A 20,294-nucleotide genomic window follows, 5' to 3' on the forward strand; every position below is an offset into this window, starting at 1 on the left:
GACACAGGGATGGTTCAACATCTGCAAATCAATCAACGTGATACATCACATCAACAGAAAAAAGAATAAAAACCACACGGTCATCTCTATAGACACAGAGAAGGCATTTGACAAGATACAACATCCTTTTATGATAAAAACTCTCAACCAAATGGGTATAGAAGGAAAGTACCTCAACATAATAAAGGATATTTATGACAAACCCACAGCCAACATCATACTCAATGTGGAAAGACTGAAAGCCATTCCTCTGAGAACAGGAATGAGGCAGGGCTGCCCACTCTCACCACTCCTGTTCAACATAGTACTGGAGGTTTTGGCCAGAGCAGTTAGGCAAGAAAAAGGAATAAAAGGAATCCAAATAGGCAACGAAGAAGTGAAACTCTCACTATTTGCAGATGACTTGATTTTATATATAGAAAACCCTAAATAATCCGTTGGAAAACTACTAGAAATAATCAACAACTACAGCAAAGTCACAGGGTATGAAATCAATCTACAAAAATCAGTTACATTTCTGTATGCTAATAATGAACTAACAGAAGGAGAGCTCAAAAAGATAATACCATTTACAATTGCATCACAAAGAATAAAATACCTAGGAATAAATCTTACCAAGGAGGTGAAGGACCTATACAATGAGAACTACAAGACATTACTGAAAGAAATCTATGATGACATAAAGAAATGGAAAGATATCCCATGCACATGGATTGGAAGAATAAACATAGTTAAAATGTCTATATTACCTAAAGCAATCTACAGATTCAGTGCAATCCCAATCAGAATCCCAATGACATTCTTCACAGAAATAGAAAAAGAAATAATAAAATTTATATGGGGCAACAAAAGACCCCGAATAGCTAAGGAAATCCTAAGAAAAAAGAACAAAGCAGGAGGCATCACAATCCCTGACTTCAAAACATACTACAAAGCAATAGTAATCAAAACAGCATGGTACTGGTACAAAAACAGACACACAGATCAATGGAACAGAATTGAAAGCCCAGAAATAAAACCACACATATATGGACAGCTAATTTTCGACAAAGGTGCTAAGAAAATGCAATGGAGAAAGGAAAATCTCTTCAATAAATGGTGTTAGGAAAACTGGACAGCCACATGCAAAAGAATGAAAGTGGACCATCTGCTATCATCATTCACAAAAATTAACTCAAAATGGATCAAAGACCTGAAGGTGAGACCTGAAACAATAAAACTCATAGAAGAAAATATAGGCAACACACTATTTGACATTGGTCATAAAGGAATCTTTTCTGATGAAATGCCTACCCAGACTAGGGAAACTAAAGAAAAAATAAGCAAGTGGGACTTTATCAGATTAAAGAGCTTCTACAAGACAAACGAAACCAGAATCAAGATGAACAGACAACCCACCAGCTGGGAGAGAATATTTGCAAAACATACATCTGACAAGGGGTTGATCTCCACAATATATAAAGAACGCACACAACTGAACAACAAAAAGCAAACAACCCAATCAAAAAATGGGCAGAGGAAATGAACAGACACTTCTCCAAAGAAGATATACAGATGACCAATAGGCACATGAAAAGATGTTCAACATCACTAATCATCAGGGAAATGCAAATCAAAGCAACACTAAGATATCACCTCATGCCTGTTAGAATGGCTATAATCACCAAGACAAAAAACAACAAGTGCTGTAGAGGATGTGGAGAAACAGGAACACTCATACACAGCTGGTGGGAATGCCAACTGGTGCAGCCTCTATGGAAAACGGTATGGAGATTCCTCAAAGAATTAAAAATAGAGATGCCCTATGACCCAGCCATCCCATTACTGGGAATCTATCCAACGAACCTGAAATCAACAATCCAAAGAGGCTTATGCAATAAAATGAAGAGTAAAAATCACACGATCATCTCACTAGATGCAGAGAAAGCATTTGACAAGATACAGCACCCATTTATGATAAAAACTCTGAATAAAATGGGTATAGAAGGAAAGTACCTCAACATAATAAAGACCATATATGAGAAACCCACAGCTAATATCATCCTCAATGGTGAAAAACTGAAAGCTATTCCTCTAAGAACAGGAACCAGACAAGGATGCCCACTGTCACCACTCTTATTTAACATAGTACTGGAAGTCCTAGCCAGAGCAATCAGGCAAGAGAAAGAAATAAAAAGGATCCAAATTGGAAAGGAAGAAGTGAAACTGTCACTATTTGCAGATGACATGATTTTATATATAGAAAACCCTAAAGAATCCACCAGAAAACTTTTAGAAGTAATAAACAAATATGGTAAATTTGCAGGATACAAAATCAATGTACAAAAATCAGTTGCATTTCTATACACTAGTAACGAAGTAGAAGAAAGAGAAATTAAGAATACCATCCCATTTACAATTGCAACAAAAAGAATAAAATACCTAAGAATAAACTTAACCAAAGAGGTGAAAGAGCTGTACACGGAAAACTATAAAACATTGCTGAAAGAAATTGAAGAAGACACAAAGAAATGGAAAGATATTCCGTGTTCTTGAATTGGAAGAATTAACATAGTTAAGATGTCCATACTTCCTAAAGCCATCTATAGATTCAATGCAATCCCTATCAAAGTTCCAACAACATTTTTCACAGAAATAGAACAAAGAATCCTAAAATTTATTTGGAACAAAAAAAGACCCTAAATAAGTAAAGGAATCCTGTGAAAAAAGAACAAAGCTGGAGGTATCACACTCCCTGATTTCAAAATATACTACAAAGCTATAGCAACCAAAACAGCATGGTACTGGCACAAAAACAGACACACAGATTAACGGAATAGAATCCAAAGCCCAGAAATAAACCCACACATCTATGGACAGCTAATCTTGGACAAAGGAGCCAAGAACATACAATGGAGAAAAGAAAGTGTCTTCAACAAATGGTGTTGGAAAAACTGGACAGCCACATGCAAAAAAATGAAAGTAGACCCTTACCTTACACCATACACAAAAATTAACTCAAAATGGATTAAAGACTTGAATGTAAGACCTGAAACTATGAAACTTCTAGAAGAAAACATAGGCAGTACGCTTTTCGACATTGGTCTTAGCAACATATTTTCAAGCACCATGTCTGACCGGGCAAGAGAAACAATAGAAAAAGTAAACAAATGGGACTACATCAAACTAAAAAGCTTCTGCACAGCAAAGGAAGCCATCAACAAAACGAAAAGACAACCTAACAATTGGGAGAAGATATTTGCAAACCATTTATCTGATAAGGGCTTAATCTCCAAAATATACAAAGAACTGATGCATCTCAACAACAAAAAAACTAACAACCCGATTAAAAAATGGGCAAAAGACCTGAACAGACATTTCTCCAAAGAAGATATACAGATGGCCAACAGGCACATGAAAAGATGTTCAAAATCATTAACTATCAGGGAAATGCAAATCAAAACTACAATGAGATATCACCTCATGCCCGTCAGAATGGCTATAATTAACAAGACAGGAATCAACATGTGTTGGAGAGGATGTGGAGAGAAGGGAACTGTCATACTGGTGGGAGTGCAAACTGGTGCAGCCACTATGGAAACCAGTATGGAGATTCCTCAAAAAATCAAGGATAGAACTACCATATGATCCAGCTATTCCACTGCTGGGTATTTATCCAAAGAACTTGAAAACACCAATACGTAAAGATACATGCACCCTTGTGTTCATTGCAGCATTATTCACAATAGCAAGACTTGGAAGCAACTTAAGTGCCCATCTACCGATGAATGGATAAAGAAGATGTGGTATATATACACAATGGAATACTAAAGTCATAAAAAAAGTCATAAAAAAAGACAAAATCGTGCCTTTTGTGGCAACATAGATGGACCTTGAGGGTATTATGCTAGGCAAAATAAGTCAGACAGAGAAAGACAAATACCATATAATTTCACTCATACGTGGAAGATAGTCAATCACATAGATAAGGAGAACATATTCATGGTTACCAGAGGAGAAGGGGGTGGGGTGAGGGTGAAAGAGGTAAAGGGGCACATATGTATGGTGACGAATTAAGAACTAGACTCTTGGTGGTAAGCACAATGCAGTCTACCCAGAAACTGAAATATAATGATGATGTACACTTGAAATTTGCACAATGTTATAACCAATATGACCTCAATAAAATAATACTAAAAAAGAAAAACTATGAAGGAAGAGTAGACTTATCAGATATTAAAATATACATAAAGTGTCTTTAAGTAAAAAAAAAAACCAAATAGGTAGGGAAGGAGATTCTATGGTGGTCCTAGCTAAAAGTAAAGCTGTTTCTTGGTTGTATGCAATCAAGTTTTACCCGCTCAGAGGACTAGAGGACTTTGGAGGAGGATATGCCACGTGAATGGAACAGCATGAGCAAACCAAAAAGGTCAAACAAAAGCTGTATTTGGTAGCTGCAGGTGTCAGATCATTTGGAATATAGGGCTTGTTTAGAGGGAGTTGGGGATGAAAAGCTGAAAAGGGAGAGCGGGACCACATGGGAACTTCAATCCGTTAGAGGTGGACGTGGGCTCAAAGTCTGACCTGTGAAGGGACCCACAGAGTGGCTCTCAGTACACACTGCAGTACACTGCAGTACGCAAGGAGAGGCACAGTCAGGGCCATTACATGCATGCTGGCAACGGTGATGCTCTGAACATAGCGGTGACACCAAGGATGAAAACAGAGGGCTGGTTGTAAGAAGCAAGAGTCTGTGTTAAGACAAACCAACAGGACCAGGAGAGTGTTTGATTTGGGGTACATGGGGTAGCCAGCATGGATCTTATTGAGCTTGAATGGGGCAATAGGTATCATTTTAAAGAAATAAGATGGGAATAGGAAATATTGTTTTTCTGGGACATGCAGGTAAGAATTAAAGCTTAAATTGTTTTCTGTTTGAGGTGTCAGCAAGAAATGTGATTGCATATATTCAGGCAGGCAATTGGAAGTTGGAGTTGGGGCTGAGGCTTGGGAGGGGTGTCTGGGATCCAATGGGGATTTTGGTCTCATTTGGAGAGACAGGAGGACAGAAAGATTCTCTGACTCCTCCACCTCAGCCTCATGGTCATCACCCTGAGATCTTTCCCTGAGTTTCACAGGGCCAGAAATGTAATTGTGATTTTCATCTATGATTACGAATTCCACTTCTACTAACCAACACAAAAAACAGAAACTTAACCATAAATGATCATGTATTCATCTGTGATGTTAAAAGATACACTGAGGCACATTAAAAATTTTAAGAGTTTATTTGAGCAAAAAGCAATTCCAATTGTGCAGCATCAAACTGGAAGTGCTTAGGAGTGCTCCACTGACAGGAACCAAGGGAAAGACTTTTATAGAGAAAAGGCAGAAGAAAAGCAAGGAAGTTATCTGATTGGCTATACTTAAGCATTTGACTTATTGGAAATCCTAGTTGGCTATTTTTGGTTGATTGTCCTTAGGTTTTGATATCTTTGTCTTGAGACATTTACAGGCTTAGGTTTGGGTTTGCTTGGTAGGATGGTAAGGCATTAAAGCCACTCAGCCTATTGGCCTCCTTGTTTAATTAATTTAACAGTGATGAGAGTTATATCCGAAAGGAAACCAGTACTGCCCTTCAGTAAAAGGATCTCTAATGTTTAAGAGTACAGATTATGGATCAGAAGCCTGCTGAGAGAGCTAAGAATTACAGAAAGGGAACTGTAATTTCCTATCTGAGAATTTCTCCAAGATAAGGTAACTTGCCCTTCTAAAGATATTTTTCCCTCAAACAGCCAGGTATAAAGTATCTGGAACTTACATTCCAAAGGCCCCTTCTCAAGTTTTGGGAAGGGGCCCATACTTACTCACCATGTAACCTTGGACAATCCAGCCAGCTCCTCAGAGCCTCAACTTTCTCATTTGTAAAAGAGGGGCTAATTTAATAATCACTGTACCTTCATTGCAGGATCACTATGAGGTCAAATGAGGAATAGGTATGAGCACTGTGCGATGCAAAAGTCAAACATTATTTTTACTGATTGTGTATTGCCTGTCACTAGACCAGGCAGATGAGAAACAGACTGACAAACTCAAAATCTTTGATTCTTTGTTTTCTAGGCAACTTGCATGGCACCACCTTTCTTACATGACAAGATCACTTGTTAAAATTATCTGAGTCCCATTTATTTATATCAGCAATCAGGGTATGAGACTAGAACATGAAAGGCTGTGCAGACAGCCTCTAAGATGGTCCCATTGGTCCCCATTTCCTGGTATTCATGCCCTCGTGGGCTCCCTTCCCAGTGAGCATGGGCTGGATTTAGTGACTCACTTCTAAAGACTAGAACTCAGCAGAGCTCACAGAGTGTCACTTCCAATTCCAGGTTATAAGACCACAGCTTCTGTGTGGGGTGCTTTTGCTCTCCCTCTCTCTTCCATCACTCACCCTGGGAGAAGTCAACTGCCATGCTGTGAGGGGCCTTTGAAGAGGGCCTGAGTCTGCCAACAGCCGCACGAGTGATCTTGGAGTGGAGCCTCCTCCAGTCCAGCCCTGAGAGGACTATCATCTGGCCAACAGCTGACGGTAACCTCCTGAGAGACATAACACCAGAGGCAAACAACTAAGCTGCACCCACATTCCTGATGCACAGAAACTGTGAGATAACAAATGTTCCCTGTTTTATTCCAAGCTGCTAAATTTTGGAGCTATTTGTTCCACAGCAGTAGATAGCTCATACAAACTTAAGGAAAAAATATTCACTGCTGTGCTACCTTCAGAACCATGAAAATGCCTGATAGTTCAGCCCTGGATGGATCATGAGACAAGTGAAATTAGAAGGAGGCTGATGAGAGAGAAGAGAGAGAATCCTATAAAAACCGTAAAGGCCTTAGACAGTGAAAACAAGGTTCACTGGTTGAGTGTGAGGACAACAATAAAAGAGTTGTGCCTAAATAATGGCAGTGTTTTCCACTCAGTTGTTTATAATTATTTATTCTGTTATTTGCCTTGGGTTCAGATACTGCAACTATCATATCATCAAGGGAGTTTTATCTTTTTTAATATGCATGACTTTTATTCCTCGATTTAGCTTTGTCCGTCTAAAATCAGGCCATGCCTCCTGTTTCATTCCATAGTAACATATTTAGAAAAAATTCTTGACCAAAGATCAAGGAAAATCCCTTTTCAGTGACACGCTCCAAATAAATTGATTGAAACTTTTATAAGGCAGTGAGTAAAAGGTTCAGAAAGCCAGGTGCAAGTTTTCAGTCAGAAGGTTTTTATAAAGAAGGCTCTTTGATTTCTACTAAAAGTAACTTTGTAAGTAGGTATTAACTGTACTTGATTCCAGCCCACTTATACTGAAGCCTTGATCCTGGAGTTATTTAAAAGTCTCAGCACAATTAAAGACCTCACTGTTCTTAAGAGGTTTGGGAACCAAGTCACTGTTGCTCCCCATTGGATTGTGACTTTTTGTCAACCCAATATTGACAACAATGGCATCCAACTGCAGCTCTTCCTTCTCATATGGGGCACTAGAGAGCACTTCCATAATTGATATTACAAACATAACAGAGTGGCCAGCATGATAAACTCTCAGCACATACAGAAAGATATACAGACTAAAGAGAAAATTATGCTTGATTCCCTTCCCTTTCTGTAACACATAAATTATCTCATGGGAGTGAAATGGCCTAAGCCCTCTTAGAGATAGTTTACCAAGTCCATGTGGTCTCAGACAGTAGACTCTGTATCATACAGTAAAGCCAAGACTTTGCCTGCTAAAGGGGATTCTCCAAAGGTCCCATGACACATAAAATAACTCAGTTTCTACTCATCTAGATAAGGATACACACCAGTCCAGATATGTGGTCCAATTCCATGAGCTGGGAGAACTCCTATTGCTGTGTCATAGGGATATGAAGGAGTGTCCTCTTCTATGTCCCAAAGCTTTTGTTGCTGAGGCCTCATGAGTTACAAACAAAACAGCTAGCTGAAGATGTGGAATGCAGAGGTTAAAGAAATGTCAGTCCAACCAATATTTTTTGTCCATGTTCACAGGTTACCGGAAACATCAACTGAGCCACGGAGACGTGGTTGAACCAATCATCCACAGATGACTTTGTCCCATTGGGCATCTTTTTCCACAGTCCAACTGACCTTGTACTTTTCTCAGCAATCATGATAGTCTTCACAGTGGCCCTCTGTGGGAATGTCCTCCTCATCTTCCTTATCTACACAGATGCTTGACTTCATACACCCATGTACTTCTTCCTCAGTTCTTCCTCATGGACCTCATGTTGGTCTGTACCAATGCGCCAAAGATGGCAGTCAACTTCCTGTCTGGCAGGAAGTCCATCTCCTTTGTGGGTTGTGGTATACAAATTGGCTTCTTTGTCTGTCTCGTGGGATCGGAGGGGTTCTTGCTGGGACTCGTGGCTTATGATCGCTGTGTGGCCATTAGCCACCCACTTCACTATCCCATCCTCATGAGTCAGAGAATCTGTTTGGGATTGCTGGGAGCTCCTGGGCCTTTGGGATAATAGACAGTTTGATCCAGACGGTAGTAGTAATGACCTTTCCCTACTGTGGTTTGAGGGAGGTGGACCACTTCTTTTGTGAGATGCTATCTTTGTTGAAGCTGGCCTGTATAGACACATCCCTTTTTGAGAATGTGATATTTTCTTGCTGTGTCTTCATGCTGTTCCTTCCCTTCTCCATCATCTTGGCCTCCTATGCTCGCATCCTGAGGGCTGTTTTCCAGATGCACTCTGCTCAGGATGGTGAAAAGGCTCTGGCCACCTGTACCTCCCACCTGACAGCTGTCTCCCTCTTCTATGGGGCAGCCATGTTCATCTACCTGCGGCCTAGGCGCTACCGGGCCCCCTGCCATGACAAGGTGGTCTCTATCCTCTACACGGACCTTACTCCTATGCTCAATCCTCTCATTTATAGCTTGAGGAACCGGGAGGTGATGGGGACCCCGAGGAAGAGGCTGGACCATTGCAGGGTTGGCAGGCAGGCCTGAAGGTCCAGAGCATCCTGTGCCTGGTGCTGCCACCTCCTGGCTATGTGATGTTGGGTAAGTAATCTACTTTATGTGAGTTTCAGTTTCCTCATTAATAATCAGGATTATGACACCCAAGACTTGCAGAGGTCTTTTTAAACCCTAAAGCAGTACTCTATAGCTCTGATGAAAAACCAGCTTTTTCCCCTCAGTCTTTTTTGGACTAATTCTTTTGTAAAATACATTAAAATGGAATACAGGACTTTGTGAACTCAAGATCTGTGCAGAAGTAACGCATTGGGATTGCTATTACTTATTATTCAAAATTGGAACTACATCTGCTATCAGAGGATGCCCTGAGCTTAACTTCTTAATTCTTATTGCTAACGTCAATTCCTACATGCTTGGAGATTAATAAATACATTTGTAAACAACCCATGATTAATGAGTAAACTACGATGGAAATTAGAATGTATTTCCAATTAAAAACACTATTCATCAAATCTTTTGGGGTGGAATTAAAACTATCCTTAGAGAGAAATGTATAATCCTAGATTATATATATTTATATATTATTGTGTATAATATAGAAAAGTTGAATTTCTAAGTTCTAAGCATTCATCACAAGCTAGAAAAAGAGCAGAAAATTAAACACAAAGAAAATAGACGACACAAAATGATAAATATTAGAGGAAGGCTTCACAAACTAAAAGACAAACATCGAAAGGATAAATAAAACTAAATTAGATTCTAATAAATGACAAATATACTCAATAAAATCCTAGTAATAATGTTCAAAAAAAGAGAAAAATTGCAACAAATGAATACCAAGGCTTAAAAGGGAATGAATTAGGGTCACTCTTTGTGTTGTACATTCTATGGGTTTTGACAAATACATAGTAATATGTATCCGCCATTACAGATTCATATAGAACTATGGTTTCACTGCCCTAAAATCCCCTTTGCTCCAGGGCCATAGAGGTGTGTGTGACCTTTGTCAAAGTCATAGATGTTTGGGGTGATGGTGAATACAAAGATTCCTTCCAGCTAGTATCCTCTGCTTTAGGGTGAGGAAAGGGAGGAATTTCTCACAACGGCATTAATAATGGAGGAAACCAATGTTGAGGGTGCAGAAGTGGATCATCACAACATATTGATCCCGGAATGAGCATGGTTAAAAGAACTGAGGAAAAGGAAAGGAGGTCAATTTTTAGAAAATCAAAAATGCAACTTTATTTCTGCATTGATCTTGAGTTACTGATTTGGAATCTTATAAATTCAGCATGACTTTTGCTTCCCCAGGCAGGGCCTCATGGGCTTGTGGTGTTTCTGCACTCATGATTGGTGTGCAGCCCTGCATGGGTCACACATAGAATGTCCTGTGGCTGCCCTGGGCCCTGGGTGTGTGAGGCTGTCCCTCCTTATCTTGCACTTTGGAGGCTGTGATGCTGGAATGTTCTTGTCTGAGCCCTTAGTGACATGGGCCCTTTCTGACACTTGCACCTTACACCTGACATTGCCTCCTCTGATGCAGTTCATTTGCATCACTGCAAATGTTGTTCATGCAAATGACTTGACTCAGGATTGGGACCCAACCTGGCCAAGAGCAGATGGTCCCTGGAACCTTGTTATCATTGGACACGGATGAAATCATAGTGCTTAGGGCTGCCAAATAAAGGAAATGTGCATACCTCACTAAGACTCTATACACTTGTCCTTGGAGATTACATCCTGTGAGAGATGCATAAACACAGTCTCCTCCTTTCTTCCTTTTCAGGCACCTGAGAATGGCATCAAAGTAGACATGGTTTTATGTCTCCCCATCCCACACAGCCTTACCTGTGGAAATTTGTACAGTTCCAGCAGTGTTCCAATCTGGGCAGAAATTGCACATGTTGTTCCAGTAAGGGCTGCTAGAGACTTGCTCTCTCTCCTACAGGTGTAATTTGGGTTGTCTTTGCGCAGCCCTGAGACCCAAATGAGGGAACTCTCCAGTGCCTTCTGTTCATTGTGCAGGACATTATAGAGATCAACTCCCAGAGATATGTTGGGTAAAAGATGGGAGTTTCTGTTGATTTCCTCAATGGCAAAAACCAAGGCCAGAACATACTGCTAGTTCTTGTACTGAAACCTGCTGAGAGGGATGGGGCTCCTTAGGGAACAGACTCAAACCACAACTATCTTCAAATCCAATGCAATCACTTAATTAAGGAAGAATGCCCAGCCAACTCACTCCATCTGTGGCAACAGCTCTCCTGAAGCCTTAGAATTTATAGCTAAATCAAGTAACATCACCGGGGCTCTGGAACATCCTTAGTGAATTCCACACACATGGAGAAAAGTGATTAAGTTTATGAGAAAAGTTTAATGAATGGAAAAGCAGATCACATTCAGAGTGCGGTTTGTAAATGGTTCTTTGGTTCAGGATCCAAAATGCTTGTTCATTTGAACACATCATCAAATGCTTCAGAGAACAGCAATAATATCAACATGAGATTGGAGGTAGCGCTGGGGAGGAAGAGTAATTACACCTGAAGGCTCTGGGACAAGCAGAGAAGCACGGCATCTGTGGGTTGAGAATGGTGCAGCAGAAGGCAGGCAATCAAACTGCCTAAGCTTCGGCCCCATCAAACCTGTGTATCTGCCACCATCAACAACCAGGCAGCTAGGATGAGCTTCAGAGCTCCCATGAAGGAGGAATCACCGTAAGGCAGGCACATCCGGGAGAAGTATGAAGGAGTTAAAACTGAAAACACTTAGGAGTCTAAGAGACAGCCTTGTACGGTGTAAAAATTGAAAATGTGATTACAAAAACTGACTAAAATATAACATAAAGAGAAAATATTATACAAAAGTGGCCATGTGGTTTCAAGAGGACATCTGAGAAAAAAATTCCAAATATCCACCAGGCCTGGAAGAATTTACATGGGGTGTTGCATGCACGCCAACTTGCCCAGGAACAAGGTTTCCTGAGCTGGTGTGAATGGAGAGCAGAAGGCGAGAAGAAAAGCATTCAGCCTCTCGTCCTGCAATGAGAACAAGCTCTCCCTCCAGCATCCAGGTGCCTGAAGCTTCGGGGACACATGAGCTGAGCTTGACATCTGCCCCCAGGAGAGTCACCCCAGACCTTCCCTGACAACACACGTGTCATCATAAATAACATGTCAATTCATTTGAAAATTAGATGAAATTCACAAATTGCCAGGAAAATGAAAGTTACCAAAACTGTCTCAAGAAGAAATGAGAAATCTGAATAGTCCCATATCTAAAGAAGAAACTGAATCCATAGTTTAAAACATTCCCACATTTCATCGTGGCCAACACCTCTGCTGGCAAATTCCACCAAACATTCAGGAGAGAAATAATACACATTGAGTCTAGCTCTTCCACAGAACAGGAAAAGTGGGAAAAACTTTTTGATTCATTTTATGAGAATAGCTTAACGTTGCTACAAAAATCTTACAAGGTCATTACAGGAAAGGAAATTTACAAGCCTCTTTTTTTCTGGAACTAAACTCATGTATTCCTAAAAAAAATTAACCTTCCAAATCCAGCTATATTTTTGAAGGAGGCCACATCATGACCAAATTTCCTTTATGCATTGCCATTCAGTGTGCTACTTCCTGAAAAAGGAGAAATAATAATCTGGGTAACTGTGGTTATTATCTATTATATACATCATGTATAATCTACTGTAAATAGAACTGGTCATGTTCTGTTTGTTGGCCTGGGTGTTGTTAACACATGTGTACACTTTTTGATAACTTATCAATCTTTACACTTGGATTTGTGCTCTATTCTGATTGTATGTCATATTCCAACAAATATGTTTATTAAAAAGAGAAAATGAAAGCACAACAACGAATGAAAACCATAACAGTTATCCAATTGAGAAGTGCCCAGAGGACTAACCAGAAAGTTTGGGGAAAACAAACCGAAACAGACCTAACAAGTTAAAAAGCAGAGATATTTAGAGTCAATACAAACCGGAAATTTACCTTATTGAAGGTGAAATTGTAGAGATACACACATGTGCATGTGAGTATTCTATCATGTATACATAGATGTATATGATATACATAGGTACATGCATTATATATATGTATGAGTGTTTGTGGACACACATGCACATATGCGTCTCTCTATATATATAACTTATAGGGGGTATATATATGTGTGTGTGTGTGTGTGTATCTATACATATACATACAGCTGCTCTGGCGAGGGAGGGAGGGACAGATGTTTACTGACCACCTACAAGGTTTCTCAAACTTAATTTTTCCAACATTTGAAATGTCAATTTTTAAACTTAATGTATGTTTCAATAATACATTTGCATTTTAATGTGCTATACCAGTATAATCTCAGCATTTTTAATTTGTTCATTAATGGCAGAATTCTCCAGCTTGTATGCATTCTCTTGATGCTGTGATGTAATAGGCTGGGCGCTGACAGCCTCCCTTTTGTATTCCAGAGGTTGTGTGAAACCTCAAGTTTGTGGTCTCTCTCTGGCCTGCGGATTTGGACTAAGTTTCTGCACGTGCTCACTAGCTGTCCTCCAAAATTCACTCTAACCACCACTGTTGGGAGCATACACAGGGAAGAAGCCCTAGGGTGGAGGTGTGTGTATGTGAGGCACGCAGAGCACTGGGGGTGCCTAAAGGCCAGCTGGGGAGATCCATGGGTGAGGCATACCCCACAAGTCATGGGAGACTTCTTGATGGAGTGCTCAGTGCAGTTACAGGATCCACATCCTTTAAAGCCCTCTAAGTGTACCTAGCTGCCAATGCCCCCAAACTCTTCAACCCATCCACACTCATATTTTTGTGCTCCAACAGAGGGCTGGAACTTCTCTTCTTGAAACCTGGACTTCCACAAAGGCCCTCTCTTCTGTGTGTCATGATCTAAGACAGTGTTTTCAGGGGTTTCCATGCAGCAGCTGAAAGGAGCTTGAGCTGGTTTACAGGCCACTGCAGGGTCCAGAGCTGGGACCGAGGTCTGTCTGCCTATTACCAGATGCATGGGTGGGTGAGACTCCTTCTGGGTCCCTTGGCATATGGTGCTGGATCCCACTTCTCCCACAAAGGCACTTTTGTCTATGGATGGATGCCAAAGCATTGTTACTGCAGGAGTAGAAAAACAGAAGGTGTCTTATTCCACCATGATGCTGATGTCACTCTCCTTTTTCGAATTACAGAGATTCAAATTTGACTCAGTTTTTCAGGAGCCTGCTACTTGCCTACAATTCTCTACAACCTCAGACCCTCCCAGACCCACTCTATGAAGGACATAGAAAGAATGTTCTCAGATCTACTTACAAGGGCCAGGCAAATAAAAGCCAACAAATTGGTTCTGGTTACTCTGCTGGGAACAGAGGGCAGTGGACGTCTCATACATTCTGGTTTGGAAGCAAGACTACTTGTTCTCTGTGGATGAATAAACAACAAGAAAAGAGAGCCTGTGGTAGGTAAATACATGATTGATTTATCTGAAAAGCTCATCTCCTCCCCTTCAACTTGAAGGTTAGTGTAGGGCGAGAGCACGGGTAGTTTCCACTGTTCACCTTCTCCCTTAATATTCAGAACAGAGAATCAGTTTTATTTTGGGTGGCAATTCAACAAGCTAAAAGATAAAATTCCTAACCCCTCTTGCAGATAAGAGTGACCAGACCAAATTCAGGCCAATGATGTGTGACAAGAAGTATGGAGTGGGGGTTTGTGGAGGCTGCACAGATGGAACTGACATAGATGGGAGGTTCAGCATTAGATACATGTGACACCAATCCACAGGTGTCGTAGGTATTATCTCATATACACCTGACGATGTTCCTAGAAAGCTGTTTTTAGCACCATCCCCATTGTGCAGGTTGGGAGACTGGGGAGATCTTGAGAGGCACAGTGGCTTTTCCAGGACACAGAACTGGTAGGATAAAAGAGGTGTGACTTCAGCTCTGTCTCCTCAAAGCTGGCCACTGGTTCCACTCCCAAGGAGCTGTGGGGAGGGTGGTGATGGATATTTGTGTACAGTGATGGAGATGACATGGGCAAGGAGGGAGAGCAGCCAACAGCCTAGCGGGGGCTTTGGGTGGGTCTGATTGAAGGAAGGGGCCAAGTAATAGAACCTTGAAGAAGTGACCTCACTTCCTTGGTGACAGCCCCCAACAGAACTTAGAACTCTGGTTACCAGGCACCCACATTGTAACCACAGCCTCCTGCCCGGTTCATTTGAGTGGAGACACTCGACACAGCAGGATGTTCTCGTGTTGTCCCGTGACTTTCCGAGGCTCTGGCTCCCGGAAAGCCAAGAATGAGAGCATGTTAAGTCGCTTTAGACATTGGCTCAGCCCTCACCTCGAATGTCTGTGGCCTTTTGGCAGGAGGAACCATCAGGTAACAGCGTAGCCCAGGGCAGGCCACTCTAGATCAGGCCACAACTGTGATCCCACATGGACAGCCCCACACTCCTTGACCCTCAGTGTGTGTGTGTGTGTGTGTGTGTGTGTGTGTGTATGTATGTGGGAGGTGGGGTTAGAGAAGGTAGTATGAGGAGAAACCACCCTGAGCAGGAGCAGGTAGCTAAATGGTGGAGATCTGGTGGTGTGTCATGTTCATACTGAAGATTTGGCTGCAGGAGAGGATGGTGAGTGCTGGGGACCAAGCTCTTCTACCCACATGTGAATCCCAGGCCATCGAGGTGTTCACATTCCTTCCCTGATGGAGACTATGCAGATGCCCCTCTGTGCCTGAACTGTGGTGGGGTTTCCCTCTGTGGCAAAGTCCAGGCAGGCCTCTGATGCCTCCTGGCCTGACTTCTGGGCACTGTCACTGCAGAGCTGCACCCAAGTGATGGTTGAGGAGCTGGTAGATGGTTTCCAGTTCGCCATCTCCCTGGAGAGGACACAGGTGCACCAGTCCATCAATGAAGAGGGCTGGTTTGAGGTGAGTGTGGGTGCAGAGGGGTCTTCATACCCAGGACTCTGAGATGACCAAGGCACTACTAGAATGCAGACTCAAATCTGAGTCTCCGCTGGAACCCCCCAGGGTTTTCTCATTAGAGTGCTCCACAGTCCCACTCCCAAAGGAATCTGGACCTCCACTCCTTCCCACCAGCTACACAGGAGGGTAGAAAGTCACCTCAATCCTCCCGCTGGTTCACCATGATGTCATTGAGTGTATGTACCTCCTCCTCTCCCTCAGTGTGAGGATGAGTCCACCGTGAATTTCAATGAGGCCTGCAGGATGCGGGCCCTCCATACAGGCATGATGGAGAAGCTGACAGAGTCCATCGCACCAGCTTTCCTGAGGAGGAACATCTCTAGCTTCACCACCTTCATGGTCAACTACTCGGCCTTAGACCCATCCCACCAGGTCCTGGACCAGCTGTTTACTAGGTGAGTGCCCACTCCCTCCTCAACACAGTGGTGACTGTGCCCCCTGCCAGCTGTATGTCCTGGGAGTGTCACCAAATCTCTCTGAGCCTCAGTTTGCTCCTCTGAAAAGTGGGGTGGGAGAGGATAAATTTCATGGTGATCTTGCAGGAACTAATGGGATCAGCCATGGTGGGTGCTTACCTGGTGCCTGGCTCTGCAGAGAGGGCTGTGGACGTGCTGTGGTTGTTCATGGTGTTTATTTCTCTCTTCCCCATGAAAAGTAGTCTGCCTCACCCATGTCTGAGATGCGGCCTTTCTGAGTTTGGAAAAGCACATGGAAACCACCCTGTCAAGGAGTTGGAGATTCCATCCAGCTGGTCCTGGTCCTGGTCCTTTTCCTTGGGGTAGCCAGTCAAGGATCTCTGGGGCAGCAGAGAGGCCCTAGGCCCACTCAGGTGTCTGGGATGGTTCTGGGTGGATTACATTCATTCAACCATGTAGATTAAGCACCTACTGCATGCAGGACATTTGGAGACAGTAAACCCAGTGAATGAAGGAGACACAATGTGTGGCCTCAATTTCCATCTGAGAGTCAGACATTGACATTCGACATCATTCGCAGGTCTTGTCATCCACCGTCCATCCCAAGGGATGCCCTCATAGCCTCCTTTACCTCTGAAGGCATCTCCCCTTATTCCAGCCAGGAGGGCAGAGCGCAGGACCACCTAAAAAAGTGAGTGGTCTTTGGGTGCAGAAGGACGGCCTCCTGTCTCTAAAGAACAAGCTGTCGGGGGAGAGATGGAGGCTGTGGCTGAGGGGAGCCTGTCAGAAGCCGCATCTCACGCATCTTTTGATTCCCATGGGAAGGCAGAGGCCCGGTGGCTTCCACTCCAGGAGGACAGGAGTCAAAGAGCTATGGATGGGTGTCAGGACCCCTGGGAAACAGAGGGGTGGCTGGGCTGAGTTCTCCCCTAGAAACCCATTCCCACCACAGACCCATTTGAATCTGCCTCCCCTTCTCCACATCTACCTCTTCTGACCACCGCCTCCAGGCCCAGAACAGGAGGTGTGTGAGCAACCTGGTCACACATCTGTCTCAGTGCTCAGTCCAGTTGCACAAGTGCATGGAGGGCTGGGGTGGGCTGTGTCCCAGACCTTCAGGAGAAGAGTGTCAGTGGGAAGAGAGTCACAACAGACTCTGTGTCAACCTGCTGGATAAGCAGGCCTGCCACTGCCAGGACAGCCTCACAGGGGTCAGGGCTGCCATGTGGCTCTCACCTGGATGGAAAGGGGCAGGCATAGGGTCCAGTCACAAGCCAGGGTGCCTTGGGTGAGAAGTGTGGAGGGAAAGGCCAGGCCTCTGACTCTGTTGCCCAATTGCCCCCCCCAGTGCCATCTCTTCTCTGGTGGGAACCTGCCCGGACCCAGGGGAGGATTTCTGCGAGCTCCTGCACTATCTCTGCTTCAGCATGAAGCTGGCCTCTCTGCATCTCAGCTTGCCTGGCTCAGGGCTGCAGAGCCACGCCTACCTTCTCCAGGTCCAGCTGGAGCATCCACGGCCCATTGAGGCAGAGCTGGAAGGTGAGGCGACTGCAGTCTCGGATGACAATTTGCAGAATGTTCAGAGGCTTGGTTCACTTCAAGGCAGTGGGGTCTTTCCTGGCTTTGACAGGCACAGGGGAAGTCAGCTACTTGAGTGACACTGTTTCTTTCTCCTCCTGCAGTACCATCTCCAGAGCTCCCTCCAGCTCCAGCACCAGAGCAAGGGCCAGCTCCACGGCTAGATCCAGCTCCAGCTCTAGTTCCACTACCTGTGCTAGAGCTGGAGCCAGTGTCACCTCCATTAGTCCCTCCAGGGCCAGAGCCACCAACACCATCAGCTCCTGCCCCAGTGCCAGCTCCTGAGCTGGAGCCAGCTGCAACATTGGCTCCAGGGAGAATCCTCCCTCCACCTGGAGAGATAACAGCAGAGCCAGATCCAGTCCCAGAGCCCGCCTGCCCCTGGGACGTGACCACCAAGAAGCTGCTGAGGGAGGAGAAGCCTGACTTCTTGGAGTTCCCTCCCTGGCTGGTGGCAGAGCAGTTGACACTGATGGATGTGGTGAGCAGCGGGGCTCTCAGGGCAGGTGTGGCAGGCCTTCCCTGTGCCATCAGCTGCCCCAGACCTTCCATTTCCTGATCCAGAATCCCATGATCTCGGTCCAACCTCTTGCTTCCCCACATACCCTCATGTGACCTGAGCAGCCCTCTTAACTCTCGAGCCTTTGCTGTCCTCATGTGGACAGGAGAGATTGACACTGAGAGCAGCTGCCATGCAGAGTGGCTGTGCAGATGGATGAGGTGGAGCAGAGAGGAAGTTGGGCAGAGTCTGCGCTTTGGTGGGGGAGAGGAGCACACTGAAGTGCTGTCTTGTCCTTGGGTACTTCACTCATTTGCCCAGGAGGCCTCAACAGCCTCAACACTAATTAGGCATTTAATGTGTACATGACTACAAGGCAGACAAACAAAGCCCCTGGTTGTTGCTGCCTTGGGGGAATGTGCATCTGAAAGAGGAGTCAGACCCTAGGATGGTCAGAATGGGTGGAAGATGCCCCTAGAGATGGTCAAGCAGGAGCCGAGTTCTGGTGTTTGGAGGAAGTGAGACTGGGCTGGGAGCAAATGTCACTATCCCGCGCCACAGTATCGGTTCCTGGGTCATCCCGTGCTGGGTGCCCTCAGGGAACACAGGCAACACCCAGGGACTCCCACAAGCCTCAGGCCACATTCTCAGCTTCCTGAGCTCCAGCTCTCACCACTGACCCAGCCTGGGACTGGGGGCTGTGGACACTGAGCTGGGCTGTGGCAGGGCTGGGTGACACTCCCTGTCCTCCCCAGGAGCTGTTCAAGACAGTGAGGCCCCACGAATTCCTGGACTCCATCTGGTCCCAGGGTGACAACAGGGACATTCAGCACCTGGCACCGACCATCCATGCCACCATGACCCACTTTAACAGAGTGGTCGAATGTATCATCACCACCTGCATTGGGGACCCGAGCATGACGGCCCAGGACAGGGCCAGGGTGGTGGAGCTCTGGATCCAGGTGGCCAAGGTAAGATGTGGGAGCCCTGGGAGCCCCTCTCTGGAGTTGGGGGAACTGCCCCTTCTCCTTTCTCAGCTCTCATGTTTGAAGTCTGTGGTCTGAGCCTTTGCACAAACCTTAGGCCCCTCCTGCCAGGCCTCGATGACCTGACTCCTGGTCCCAGTGGTAGGAAGCTCACCCCTTCCTGGGCTCCTTTCTTGGCTTGAGCTCAAATCCTCCTCCCTGGAAGTATTCCTCATCAGGTTCCAGCTGTGCCTTTTCTGGGTTCCCTGAGCCGCTGTCTCATCCAGGACAGGAGACGTCAATGAGGGGACAGAAGCCAGAAGAAGCAGGGCTCCAGCTCCCCCTCACAGCTCATTCTCTTCCCTTCCCCAGGAATGCCACGGACTGAGGAACCTTTCCTCTCTCCATGCAATCTTCTGGGCTCTGGAGGGCCCCTCCATTCAATGTTTAAAAGAGTCGTGGAGACAGGTGTCCAGGTGGGTAGGCCTCTCTCCATGCGAGCACCACCTGGGTGGACCAGACACCCCCCACAGGGCTGGCATTGCCCTTCAGTCAGTTGGGACCTCCTGGGAGACAGCAAACCCTGGGGTTAGGGTCTGACCTGGTTGGCAGGCTTCAAGTCTTTCTGAAAACTTAGGCCAGTGGTTCTGCTTCAGGAATCAGTTTCCCTAAGTGACAGATCATGGCTTGAACCAAATTGAAGATTTTCAAGTGTTTGCAGCAACAGTACTCTCTGTCCACGTGAAATTAAGACTGTTTGAAACACATCTGCTGAGAAAATAAGAGAATGGAGGCCCCAGGTGACAATAGGAGAGCCCCTCCCCAGTCCCAGACACCTCAGGGCTCAGAGGACA

General features: G+C 44.6%; 1 pseudogene; it reads left to right on the forward strand.

Annotated features, from left to right (window-relative positions):
- Positions 1-8,089: 8,089 nt before the first annotated feature.
- LOC131402370 (olfactory receptor 2V2-like) lies at positions 8,090-9,079 on the forward strand (annotated as a pseudogene).
- Positions 9,080-20,294: the final 11,215 nt, after the last annotated feature.

Source organism: Diceros bicornis, unplaced genomic scaffold, assembly GCF_020826845.1.
Source record: "Diceros bicornis minor isolate mBicDic1 unplaced genomic scaffold, mDicBic1.mat.cur d_74_multi, whole genome shotgun sequence".
NCBI lineage: Eukaryota > Metazoa > Chordata > Mammalia > Perissodactyla > Rhinocerotidae > Diceros > Diceros bicornis.